We start from the raw sequence: 13,110 nt of genomic DNA on the forward strand, positions 1-13,110 counted from the left end.
CATAGTGCAATCGTATTCCATCACAATCATATACCATACCTTGTTTAACTATTGGTCAGTTCATGGTCATCTCCACAATTTCCAATTTTTTGCTACCATTAATGAGCTGCTATAATATTTTTTTGGTAAATTTAGAACTTATTCCATTTTTAAAATATCTTTAGCATAGAGACCTAATAGTGCTATTGCTGTGTCAAAAAGTATACAGAAATGGGAGCAGCTAGGTGGTGCAGTGGACAAAACACTGGCCCTGGATTCAGGAGGATCTGAGTTCAAATCCGGCCTCAGACAATTGGACAATGACACATTTTCTTATGAATTTGACTCAGTTATCTATATATTTGGGAAATGATCCCTTTATCAAATAAACTTGATATATTCTTGCCCAGTTTCCTGCTTTTCTTCTAAGTTTGTCTTCATTGAATTTATTTGTGGAAAAACTTTTTAATTTAATGTAATAAAATTATCCATTTTATATCTTTTAATGTTCTCTATCTCTTGTTTGGTCATTAAGTCTTCCCTTATACTTAGATCTTGCAAGTAAACTATTCCATCCTTGCAAATTTGCATATTGTATCTTTTATGTCTAAAACATGTACCCATTTTGACTGGTGTGATATATTGTTCTATAACTAGTCTCTGCCAAACTACTTTTCAGTTTTCCATGATTTTTTTTTTTGTCAAATAGTGAGGCTGTTTGCTTTTGTCAATCACTAGATTACAATAGTAATTTACTACTTTGTATAGTGTAGGTAATCTATTCCACTGATCCACCACTTTAACTCTTAATGAGTAATTGATTGTTTGATGATTAATGCTTTCTAATAGAGTTTGAAATCTGGTATATTTAGGTCACCTTCATGTATATTTCTTTTCATTAATTCCCTTTATATTTTTGATATATTGTTTTTCCAGGTGGGTTTTATTTTTACTTCTGTAAAATATTATTTGTAGTTTTATTAATATGACATCAAATATATACATTAACTTAGATGGGAATTTCATTTTTGTTATAGTCCTTCAAAGTAATCATGAGAAATTAATAATTTCCAATTGTTTGGATCTGACTTTATTTGCGTGAAAATCATTTTGTAATTGTCTTCATATAGCTTCTGGGTTTGTATTGGCAAGTAGATTGCTAAGTATTTTATATTGTCTAAAGCAATTTTAAAAGGAATTTCTCTTTCTATCACATTTGGTTGGACTTTGTTGGTAATACATAAGGAATTCTGAGAATTTATGTAGAATTATTTTATATCCTGCAACTTTGATAAAGTTGTTAATTAGTTAATCTAGAAATTTTAGTAGATCTTCTAGGATTCTCCAAGTATGCCATTGCATCATATGCAAAGAGTGAAAGCCTTGTTTCTTCATTTCCTTTTCAAATTCTTTAGTTTCTTTTTTTCTTCTTGCTATATCAAGGACCTGTGATCTTATTAAGGCTTCTAGCTTATCCCATTACAAATATTGCTTGCTAGTACTTTGAATTTTTGCATCAATATTTACCAGGAAAATTAGTGTATAATATAGTTTTCTTTCTCCATCTTGCCTTTTTCTATTTTAGGTATCAGGACCATAATTGTGTTCTAAAAGGAATTTGGTAAGAGTCTTTCTCTTTTCCTCCCATAAGTTTTTGTTTGTTTGTTTGTTTGTTTTTACAGTATTGATATTAGTTGTTCTTGAAGGTTTTGGTAAAATTTACTTGTGAATCCATCTGATTTTGTGGATGTTTTTTTTTTCTTAAGGAATTAATTGGTGACTTTTAAATGTCTTTTATTTTTCTAAACTGGGATTATTTAGGTATTTCATTTACTTTTCTCTTAATCTGGGAAATTTATATTTTATTAATATTTATCCATTTTACTTAGATTGGTTTATTGGCATATAATTGGGAAAATATCTCTTAATAAATTATTTAACTTCATTGGTAGTGAGTTTATCCTTTTCATTTTTGATATTGATAATTCGGTTTCCTTTTTTCCTGTTTATATCACATTAATCAATAGTTGTTTTTTTTTTTCCCACAAACCCACCTCCTCATTTTACCTTTTAGTTTAATGGTTCTCTTACTTTCAATTTTATTTATCTCTAATTTATTTTTCAGGATTTCCAATTTGATGTTTAATTGTTTTTGTTTGTTTGTTTTTTTGGCATGGCAATGAGGGTTGTGACTTGCCCAGTGTCACACAGGTAGTAAGTGTAAAGTGTATTGATGCAGGTACTTTATCCACTGTGCCACTTAGCTGCCCCTAATGGGGGATTTTTAATATGTTCTTCACCTATTTTTTTTTAAATTTTATTTACATGCCAAATTGATTAATCTGCTGTATTACCCCCTATTTTATTGATGTAAGTATTTAGAGTTATAAATTACCCCCTAAGAACTGTTTGGCTACATCCCATAAATTTTGGTATGATGTTTTATTATTGCCATTCTATTTAATAAAATTATTGATAGTTTTTATCAGTTCTTCTTTGACTCACTCATTCTTTAGGATAAGATTATTTAGCTTCCAATTAATCTATCTTCCCATTGCCCTTTATTGAATGTAATGCATTTAATATTTCTGCTTTTCTGCAATTGTTTGTGAAGTTTCCATACCCTAATACATTGTCAGGAGGCAACTAGGTGGCACAGTGGATAAAGCACTGACCTTGGATTCAGGAGGACCTGAGTTAAAAATAAAAATCCAGCGTCAAACACTTGACACTAGCTGTGTGACTCTGGGCAAGTAACTTAACCCTTATTGCCCTGCAAACCAAAACCAAAAACAATAACAAAAAATACATCATCAGTTTTTGTGTAAGACCCATGTACAATTGAGGAAAAGATATTATTTTCTGTTTCCATTTTGATTTTTTTTCTCCCAGAGGTCCATTGTATCTATTTTTTCTACAATTATATTTAAATCCTTAACTTCTTTCCTATTTTTTCTTGGTGAGGCAATTTGGGTTAAGTGGCTTGTCCAGGGTCACACAGCTAATAAGTGTCAAGGGTTTGAGGCTGGATTTGACCTCAGGTTCTTCTGAATCCAGGGCCAGTGCTCTATCCACTGTGCCACCTTTATTTCCTATTTTTTATTAGATTTATCTAATATTGAGAGGGGAATTTTGAGGTCATTCAATAGAATGTTTTACTGTCTTTTTCCTCCTGTAACTCATTGATCATTTCCTTTAAGAATTTGGATCCTAAGTGTACAGATCCAAGATAGCAGAGAGAAGCCAGGAACTTGCCTGAACTCTCCCAAGTTTCCCTCAAAAAGAAATTAAATCAAGCCTCCAAAAGGATTCTGGAACTAAAGAACCTACAAAAAGACAGAGAGACAGAATCTTCCAACTTGAGATAATTTAGAAGATTTCAGAAGAGGTTGGTCTCACTTGGGTGAAAGGGGAGGACAGTAGAGATCAGCACAGTCCTGAGGGGACCTGGGAAAATAAGCAGGAGGCTCTTGTCTATAGCACAGATCAGCATCTGAGGCCCCTAGTTCCTGTCTCAGCAAACTAGAGGCACAGCAGTCCAGTTGTGAGACCTGACAAATCTGGCTGAGAGGGCAAACTGTCAACTAGAGAACCATTCCCAGGATAAGTACGAATAGACAACTAGGCCAAACCATACCAGCTCAGGGAGCAAGCCTAGGGTGGTGAGGAATGTATAAGCCACAGAAAACTCAGAGCAGAAAGCCAGGGACTCACCTCGAACCCCTAGTATAAGAAGCTTGCAACAGGGGCCCCAGGTCCCCAGGAGTAAACCTCAACTTTAAAAGTCAAAAAATAAAAAAAAAAATGTATCTCTCTCTCTCTCTCTCTCTCTCTCTCTCTCTCTCTCTCTCTCTCTCTCTCTCTCTCTCTCTCTCTCTCTATCTGAGTAAGAAACAAAAAAGAGTCCTTACCATTGAGAGCTTCTTGGGTGACAGGGAAGAGCTGAACACAAGCTCAGATGAGGACAATACTGTAATAACGCCTACATGTGAAGCCTCAAGGGGGAAAATTAATTGATCTCAAAACCAAAAAAACCTCCTTAGTAGAGCTCAAAAAGGATTTTAGAAATGAAATAAGAGTGGTAGAAGAAAAATGAGAGAAAATTTTAAAACTATGGAAATTATGAGAAAAGAAGCTCAAAAATTGATTGAAGAAAACAATTCATTAAAAATACAATTGGCTAGGGCAGCTAGATGGTACAGTGGATAAAGAACTGGCCCTGGATTCAGGAGGATCTGAATTAAAATCCAGCCTCAGACACTTGACACTTACTAGCTGTGTGAACTTTGGCAAGCTACTTAACCCTCATTGCCCTGCAAAAACAAAACAATACAAAAATACAATTGACCAAATGGGGAAAAAATGGCCAAATGGAAAAGGAGGTGAATTTTTATTTTTTTGAAAAATCTTAATGAAGAATATAATGCCTTAAAAATTAGAATTGGGCAGATGGAAGCTAAAGACTCTGTGAGACATCATGAATCAATCAAACAGAATCAAAAGAATGAAAAACATAAAAGAAAACCTAAAATAACTCATCAGAAAGACAACTGGCCTGGACAATAGATCCAGGAGAGATAAGTTGAAAATTATTTGACTACCTGAAAGCCATAAAAAAAAAGAGTCTAGGCACCCTATTTCTGGAAATTATCAAGGAGAACTGCCCTGGTATTGTAGATTCAGAGAATAAAATTGTGAATATTAAATATTGCACATCACTTTTCTGCTGTACTAAGTCATTTCAATATACATCAGTCGACATTTCATAAAATATAATTTTTTAAAACTCCAGATCATCACTCATGTGGTACTTTTGCAAGCAGACTATTTAAGTGAAAAATTTCCCCAGCTATGTTTTCTTGAATAACAAGATTTCTCAAAATAGAGATGTCCCTATACACTTTGTGTTCCCATAAAGTAGAATGAACCATTTCCCTGGAAATTTAAATTAAAGAAAAATTAATTATTTTTTCTGCTTTAGTGAATTAAAATAAAAACCTAAATTTGAATATGCATAATTAGCTTTTGCATTTCTATAAAGTTTTGGAAAGACCATCTGAAAGTACTAGTACCATTTTAACTCAAGTAATAGATATATTTCTCATTATAGGAAAGAATAATATATAGGACAGCCTAATCTATATGACATCCAATTAACCTCCCCTCTTCATTAATTGTAGTTTACTTTTTTTTTCTTAGAATGTATACTGTACCAAGGAAAAAATGTTGCAAGCAGCCAGAAATAAACAATTAAAATACTGTGGAGCCACAGTCAGGATAGCACAAGATCTAACAGTTTACACACTAAAGCATTGGAGGGGATAGAATGTGATCTTCAGGAGGACAAAGGAATTGGGATTACAACCAAGAATCACATACCCAGAAAATGCGAGTATAATCTTTCAGGGGGGAAAAATGAGACTTCAATGAAAAAGAGGACTGTAAGTTATTCATGACGAAAAGACCTGAAATGTATAGAAAATTGACTTTCAAATACAAGACCCTAGAGAAGCATAAAAAGGTAAATAGAAAAAAAAAATCATGAGGGATGTTAAAAGTTTAAACTATCAACATTCCCACATGGGTAGATGACACATCTAAATCATAAGAACTTTCTCAGTATTAGGGCAGATGATAGGAATAAATTTAGACAAGGGGCACAGGTGGGAATTGTTTATGAAGGGATGATATCTGTAAAGAATTTATTTTTGTTTATCATTTGGTTTATTGGGTGCTCAGGGTTAGGTGGCATGCCTTGGGTCATGGAGTTTGTGAGAGTCTTCTGTCTGAGGTCAAATTTGTGCTTGGGTCCTCCTGGGTCCAGGACAGGTGCTTTGTCCACTGTGTCATCTAGCTGCCTCATGATGACATCTTTAAGGTGAAAGGCAAGAGGTAGAATGGGGTGAAATCTCACACTAAAGAAGCAGGAAAGGGCTTATGGAGTACAGGAAGAGATGTGGGAAGAGTGGGGCAGAGAATGAGGCTTATACTCATCAGAATTGGCTCAAAGACCTTATTCTCATCACAATTGGCTCAAGGAGAGAATAACATACACATTCAATTGGGCAGAGTAATCTATCTAACCTTGCAGGAAAGTAGGAGGGAAAGAGGATAATGAGGGAAGGGTGAAAGGAGGGAGGGCAGAGTTGGGGAGAGGGCACTCAGAAGCAAAATACTTTTGAGGTGGAATAGGGTAAAAGAGGATATAAAATAGAGTAAATATTATGGGTAGGTAATAGGATGGAGGGAAACAGTTGACAATACTAATTAAGAAAATTGGAAGCAGAGGCAAGAGGAATACAAGAAGATGATGATGATTAATTTATTGATGATGATAAAGAGGAAGATTGAGGAGTATTAATGGAAGAGGAGGAGGATTGAATGATGATGATTCATTGATGATGATTTATGACAAAACATAAGGTACTTACTTTGTTGGACTGTTGTTAAGACAAAATTTTGTTAGGTATAAGGTACTATATAAATTTTATCTATTACTTTTGTTGCAACAATGGATTTGTTGTAAGGAAATCTCTCTTTAAAATGGTATATAAATGTAGTTTATTATAAAAAATGATTAGCAAGATGTTATCACAAGAACCTGGAAAGACCTTTATGAGCTGATACAAAGTAAAATGTACTGTATACAAAATAATAGAAATATTGTAAAATGATCTGCTGTGAATGACTTGGTTATTTTCAGCAATGCAATGATCCAAGACAACACTAAATGTTTTAAGAAAATGCAACCCATCTACAGGAAGAGAACTGATGGTATCCGAATTCAGATTGAAGCATATTTTTTGTTAGTTCATTTATCTGAAGTTTTGTTTTTGTTTGTTTTCTTTCACAACCTGGCTAATGTGGAAATGTTTTACATGACTTCTCATATATAGATCATGTTGAATTGTTTGAGTTTTTCGGGTAGAATGGGAAAGGAAGGAGGAAGAGAATTTGGAACGCAAAGTTTTAAAAAAATTATGGGGGCATAGCCAAGATGGCAGAGAGGAATCAGCAAGCTTTCTGAGCTCGCCTTCTGTTCCCTCAAAAAGAACATTAAATAAAGCCACTGGATGGATTCTAAAACTATAGAACCTACAAAGAGGCAGAGAGACACAGTCTTCCAACCAGAGATAATTTAGAAGACTTTAGGAAAAGGTCGGTCTGACTCGGGCAAGAGGGAGGCACAGCACAGGGAAGCCGCCCAGCACCGAGGGGGTCAGGGCAAGTCAAGAGGAAGCTGTAGGCCACAGCTGAACAACTGAGGCCCCTGGAACCTGGCTCAAAAATCTGGTGGCCCAGCAGGACATTGGAAAAACCTACCTGCACCAGCCAAGAGGGCAAGTTGCCAGCTGGAGGGCCACAAACAGGACAGGCACTCTAGGTCCATTGATCTTAGTGTGCTTATACAGGAAGTGGTGGTGGTGGGGGGAATTGCACACACTTAAAATCCTCAGTGTAAAAAGCTGGTGAAACAGCACTTATACCCCTGCACAAGAAGCCCAAAACAGGGATCCTGGTGCCCCCAGAATAGACCTCAATTTAAAAAATAAATAAATAAGCTGCAATAATGAGTAGGAAGCAAAAAAGACCCCTCCCCATTGAGAGCTTCTGTATCAACAGGGAACAAGCCAACACAAGCTCAGATGAGGACAATACCCTCAAATTGCCTATATGTGAAGCCTCACAAGGGAAGGCGAATTGGTCTCAAGAACAAAAAGCCTTCCTGGAAGAGCTCAAAAAGGATTTTAAAAATCTATTGAGAGAGGTAGAAGAAAAAATGGGGAGATAAATGAAAGCAAAACAAGAAAACTATGAAAAAAGAATCAGCAGCTTGGAAAAGGAAGCACAAAGATTGACTGCAGGAAAAAAATTCCTTAAAAGATTCATCTGGCCAAATGGAAAAAAAGGTGCATAATCTCACTGAAGAAAACAATGCCTTAAAAAATTCATTTGGCCAAATGGAAAAAAAAGTGCATAATCTCTTTGAAGAAAACAATGCCTTAAAAATTAAAATTGGACAGTTGGAAGATAAGGAATCCATGAGGCATGAGGAATCAGTCAAGCAGAATCAAAAGAATGAAAAAATAGAAGAAAATGTGAAATACCTCACTGGAAAGACAACTGATCTGGAAAACAGATCCAGGAGAGACAATTTGAGATCATTGGATTGCCTGAAAGCTATGATCAGAAAAAGTATCTAGGAGCAGCTAGATGGTGCAGTGGTTAAAGCACTGGCCCTGGATTCAGGGGTACCTGAGTTCAAATGCGGCCTCAGACACTTAACACTCACTTGCTGTGTGACCCTGGGCAAGTCACTTAACCCCCATTGCCCCACAAAAAAAAAAAGACAAAGAATCTAGACACCATATTCCAGGAAATTATTAAGGAGAACTGCCCTGATATTATAGAATCAGAGGATAAAATCATCATTGAAAGAATCCACCAATCACCTCCTGAAAGAGACCCCAAAAGGACAACTCCAAGGAATATTGTAGCCAAATTCCAGAATTATCAGGTGAAGGAGAAAATACTCCAAGCAGCCAGAAAGAAGCAATTTAAATGTCATGAAGCCACAGTCAGTATTGCTTAGGACCTGGCAGCTTCAACATTAAAGGACCGCAAGGCTTGGAATATGATATTCCAGAAGGCAGAGGAGCTTGGATTGCAGCCAAGAATCTATTACCCAGAAAAAATGTTCATTCTCTTTCAAGGGAAAAGATGGACATTCAATGACATTGAGGACGTTCAAGTTCTCCTGATGAAAAGACCAGAACTGAATAGAAATTTCGATCTTAACATACAAGATTCAAGAGAAGTTTAAAAAGGTAAACAGAGGGGAAAAAAATAACTCAATTAGGTTAAACTGTTTACATCCCTACACGGGAAGATAATACTCATAACTCTTAAGAATTGTAAATGTATTTGGGCAGATAGAAGGACTTTACACAGAGTGTATAAATATAAAATGTCTTTGATGTGATGATATAAAGAAAATTAAGGGGTTAAAAAGGGAGTCTATGGGGAGGAGAGGAAAGGGGAGGTGGAATGGGGTGAATTATATGATATGAAGAGGTTGGAAAAAAAAAACTATTACAATGGAGGGAAAGAAAGGAGGGGTGAACATTGTTTCAACCCTATTCTCATTAGATTTGATTCAAAGAGGGAATAATATATGTTCATTGGGATAAAGAAACTTAGCTCAATCTTTAGGGAAACAAAAGAGAAAGGGAAAGGGGGGACTAATAGAAGTGAGGACAAAAGCAAGGGAGAAAAGGGCAAAGAAAAGAGAAGGGGGCAATAAAAAGGGAGGGCAGATTGGGGGAGGCAGGGTAAGAAGCAAAATGGCAGTGAGGAGGAATAGGGTGAAAAAAGGGGGAAAAATTACAAAGTGGGTAAATAGAAAGGAGGGGAATAGACAATTAGTAATAATAACTGTCAATGTGAATAGGATGAACTCTGCTATAAAATGGAAGTGAATTGCAGAGTCGATTAAAAAGGAAACTCCTACAATATGCTGTTTACAAGAAACACATTTGAAGCAGAGAGATACACATAGAGTAAAGGTAAAAGGCTGGAGAAGAATATATTATGCTTCAGCTAAAGTAAAAAAAAAAGCAGGGGTAGCAATCCTTATCTCAGACAAAGTGCAGGCAAAAATTGATCTCATTAAAAGAGTTAAGGAAGGAAACTACATCTTGCTAAGAGGTACTATAGATAATGAAGTAATGTCAATATTAAATATGTATGTGCCAAGTAGTATAGCATCCAAATTCTTAGAGGAGAAGTTAAATGAGTAACAAGAGGAATTAGACAGTAATACTGTACTAGTGGGGAACCTGAATCTCCCCCACTCACAATTTGATAAATCAAGCCAAAAAATAAATAAGAAAGAAGTGAAAGAGATGAATAGATTAATAGAAAAGTTAGACATGATAGATGTCTGGAGAAAATTGAATGGGGATAGAAAGGAATATACCTTTTTCTCAGCAGTACATGGAGCATTTTCAAAAATTGACCATGTATTAGAGCACAAAAACATAGTCAAATGTAGAAAGGCATTAATAGTAAATGCATCCTTCTCAGATCATGTTGCAATAAAAATTACATGTAAGAAAGAGCCAGGGAAAAGTAGAATGAAAATCAATTGGAAACTAAATAATTTCATTCTAAAGAATGAATGGGTCAAGCAACACATCATAGACAATCAATAACTATATCCAAGAGAATGTCAATAATGAGACAACATACGAAAATCTATGGGATGCAGCCAAAGCAGTGCTTAGGGGAAAATTTATAGCTCTAAATGCTTACATGAATAAAAAAGAGAAAGAGGAGATTAATGAATTGCACATGCAACTTAAAAAGATAGAAAAGAACAGATTAGAAATCCCCAATTAGATACTAGAGATCCTGAAAATTAAAGGAGAAATTAATAAGATTGAAAGCAAAAAAAAAACCTATAGAATTAATGAATAAAACTAAGAGCTGGTTTTGTGAAAAAAAAACAATAAAATAGATAAAATATTGGTTAATTTGATTAAAAAAAGAAGAAAGAAGAAAACTAAATTACCAGTATCAAAAATAAAAAGGATGATGTTACCACCAATGAATTGGAAATTAAATCAATAATTCGGAATTATTTTGCCCAACTGTATGCCAATATATTTGACAATCCAAATGAAATTGATGAATATTTACAAAAATACAAACTGCCCAGGTTAACTGAAGAGGAAATAAAATCCTTAAATAAAGCCATATTAGAGTTTTGCTGCTCCGGGCATTTTCCTATGGCCTTATTTGTTTTTTTTTGGAGCGATCATGTCATGAGTTCGGGAGCTCACTGGCTTTCCTCTAAACGCATATTAGAAAAAGAAATTGAACAAGCCATTAATGAATTCCCTAGGAAAAAATATCCCCAGGGCCAGATGGGTTTATGGGTGAATTTTACCAAATATTTAAAGAACAATTAATTCCAATATTATACAAATTATTTGGAAAAATAGGTGAAGCAAGAGTTCTACCAAATTGGTCTTATGACACAAATATGGTGGTGATACCTAAATGAGACAGAACAGAAATAGAGAAAGAAAATTATAAACCAATTTCCCTAATGAATATTGATGCTAAAATCTTAAATAAGATATTAGCAAGGAGATTACAGCAAGTGATCACCAGGATAATATATTATGACCAGGTGGGATTTATACCAGGAATGCAGGGCTGGCTCAACATTAGGAAAACTATTAACATAATCAACCACATCAATAGGAAAACTAACCAAAATCATATGATTATCTCATTTGATGCAGAGAAAGCTTTTGACAAAGTACAACACCCATTCCTAATAAAAACACTAGAGAATTTAGGAATAGGTGGAGCTTGCCTTAGAATAATAAACAGTATCTACCTAAAGCCATCAGCAAGCATTATATGCAACAGAGATAAATTAGAGACCTTCCCAATAAGATCAGGGGTGAAACAGGGATGTCCATTATCACCCCTATTATTTAATTTTGTACTAGAAATGTTGGCTTTAGCAATCAGAGAAGAAAAAGGAATTAAAGAAATTAGAATAGGCAAGAAGGAAACAAAACTATCACTCTTTGCAGATGATATGATGGTATACTTAGAGAATCCTAGGGAATCAACTCAAAAATTACTTGAAACAATTAACAACTTTAGCAAAGTAGCAGGATATAAAATAAATCCACATAAATCATCAGCATTGCTACACATGACCAACAAAGTCCAGCAGCAAGAGATAGAAAGAGAAATTCCATTTAAAGTAACAGTAGATAATATAAAATACTTGGGAGTCTACTTGCCAAGACAAACCCAGGAACTCTATGAACACAACTACCAAACACTCTTCACACAAATCAAATCAGATCTAAATAATTGGAAAGATGTCAATTGCTCATGGATAGGCAGAGCTAATATAGTAAAAATGACAATACTACCTAAATTAATTTACTTATTCAGTGCCGTACTAAACACACTACCTAAAAATTATTTTATAGAGCTAGAAAAAATAATAACAAAATTCATCTGGAAAAACAAAAAATCAAGAACATCCAGGGAAATAATGAAAAAAAAATGCACAGGAAGGTGGGTTAGCAGTAGTAAACCTGGAGCTTTGCTATAAAGTGGCAGTCATCAAAACTATCTGGTACTGGCTAAGAAATAGAGTGGAGGATCAATGGAATAGGCTAAGCACAGGAAACCCAGTAGTAGATGACACTAGTAATTTAGTGTTTGATAAATCCAAAGACTAATTCTTATGGGATAGGAACTCAGTATTTGACATAAACTTCAGGGAAAACTGGAAGATAGTATGGCAGAAATTAGGCATAGACCAACATCTTACACCTTATACTAAAATAAGGTCAAAATGGATACATGATTTAGACCTAAGAGGTAATAGCATAGGAAAACTAGTTGAGAAAGGAATAGTCTACCTTTCAGATATTTATAAATATTTATAGCTGTGCTTTTTACGTGGTGGCAAGGAATTAGAAGTTGAGGGGAAGAGGCAGCTAGGTGGCACAGTGGATAGAGCACCGGCCCTGGAGTCACAAGTGCCTGAGTTCAAATCCAGCCTCAGACACTTAACACACACTTACTAGCTGTGTGACCCCGGGCAAGTCACTTAACCCCAATTGCCTCACTAAAAAAAAAAAAGAAAAAGAAAAAAAAAAGAAGTTGAGGGGATGCCCATGAATTTGGGAATGCCTGGACAAGTTGTGGTATATGAATGTAAAGGAATACTATTGTGTTGTAAGAAACAATGAGCAGGAGGAGTCCAGAGAAACCTGGAAGGTCTTGGGTGGACTGATGATCAGTGAGATGAGCAGAACCAGAAGAACATTGTACACAGTATCATCAACATTGCGTGTTGATCTGCTGTGATGGACAAGATTCTTCTAAACAATGCAATGGTACAGAAGATCTCCAGGGAACTCATGATAGAAGAGGATCTCCAAATCCATGGGAAAGACCTGTGGAGTATGGATGCTGAATGAAACATACTACTGTTTTGGTTTTGGTGCTGTTGTTGTTTTTCTATTTTCAGGTTTTTTGTTATTGCTCTGATTTTTTTCTTATAACATGACTAATGCAGAAATATGT

Source organism: Dromiciops gliroides, chromosome 1 (assembly GCF_019393635.1).
Source record: "Dromiciops gliroides isolate mDroGli1 chromosome 1, mDroGli1.pri, whole genome shotgun sequence".
Lineage (NCBI taxonomy): Eukaryota > Metazoa > Chordata > Mammalia > Microbiotheria > Microbiotheriidae > Dromiciops > Dromiciops gliroides.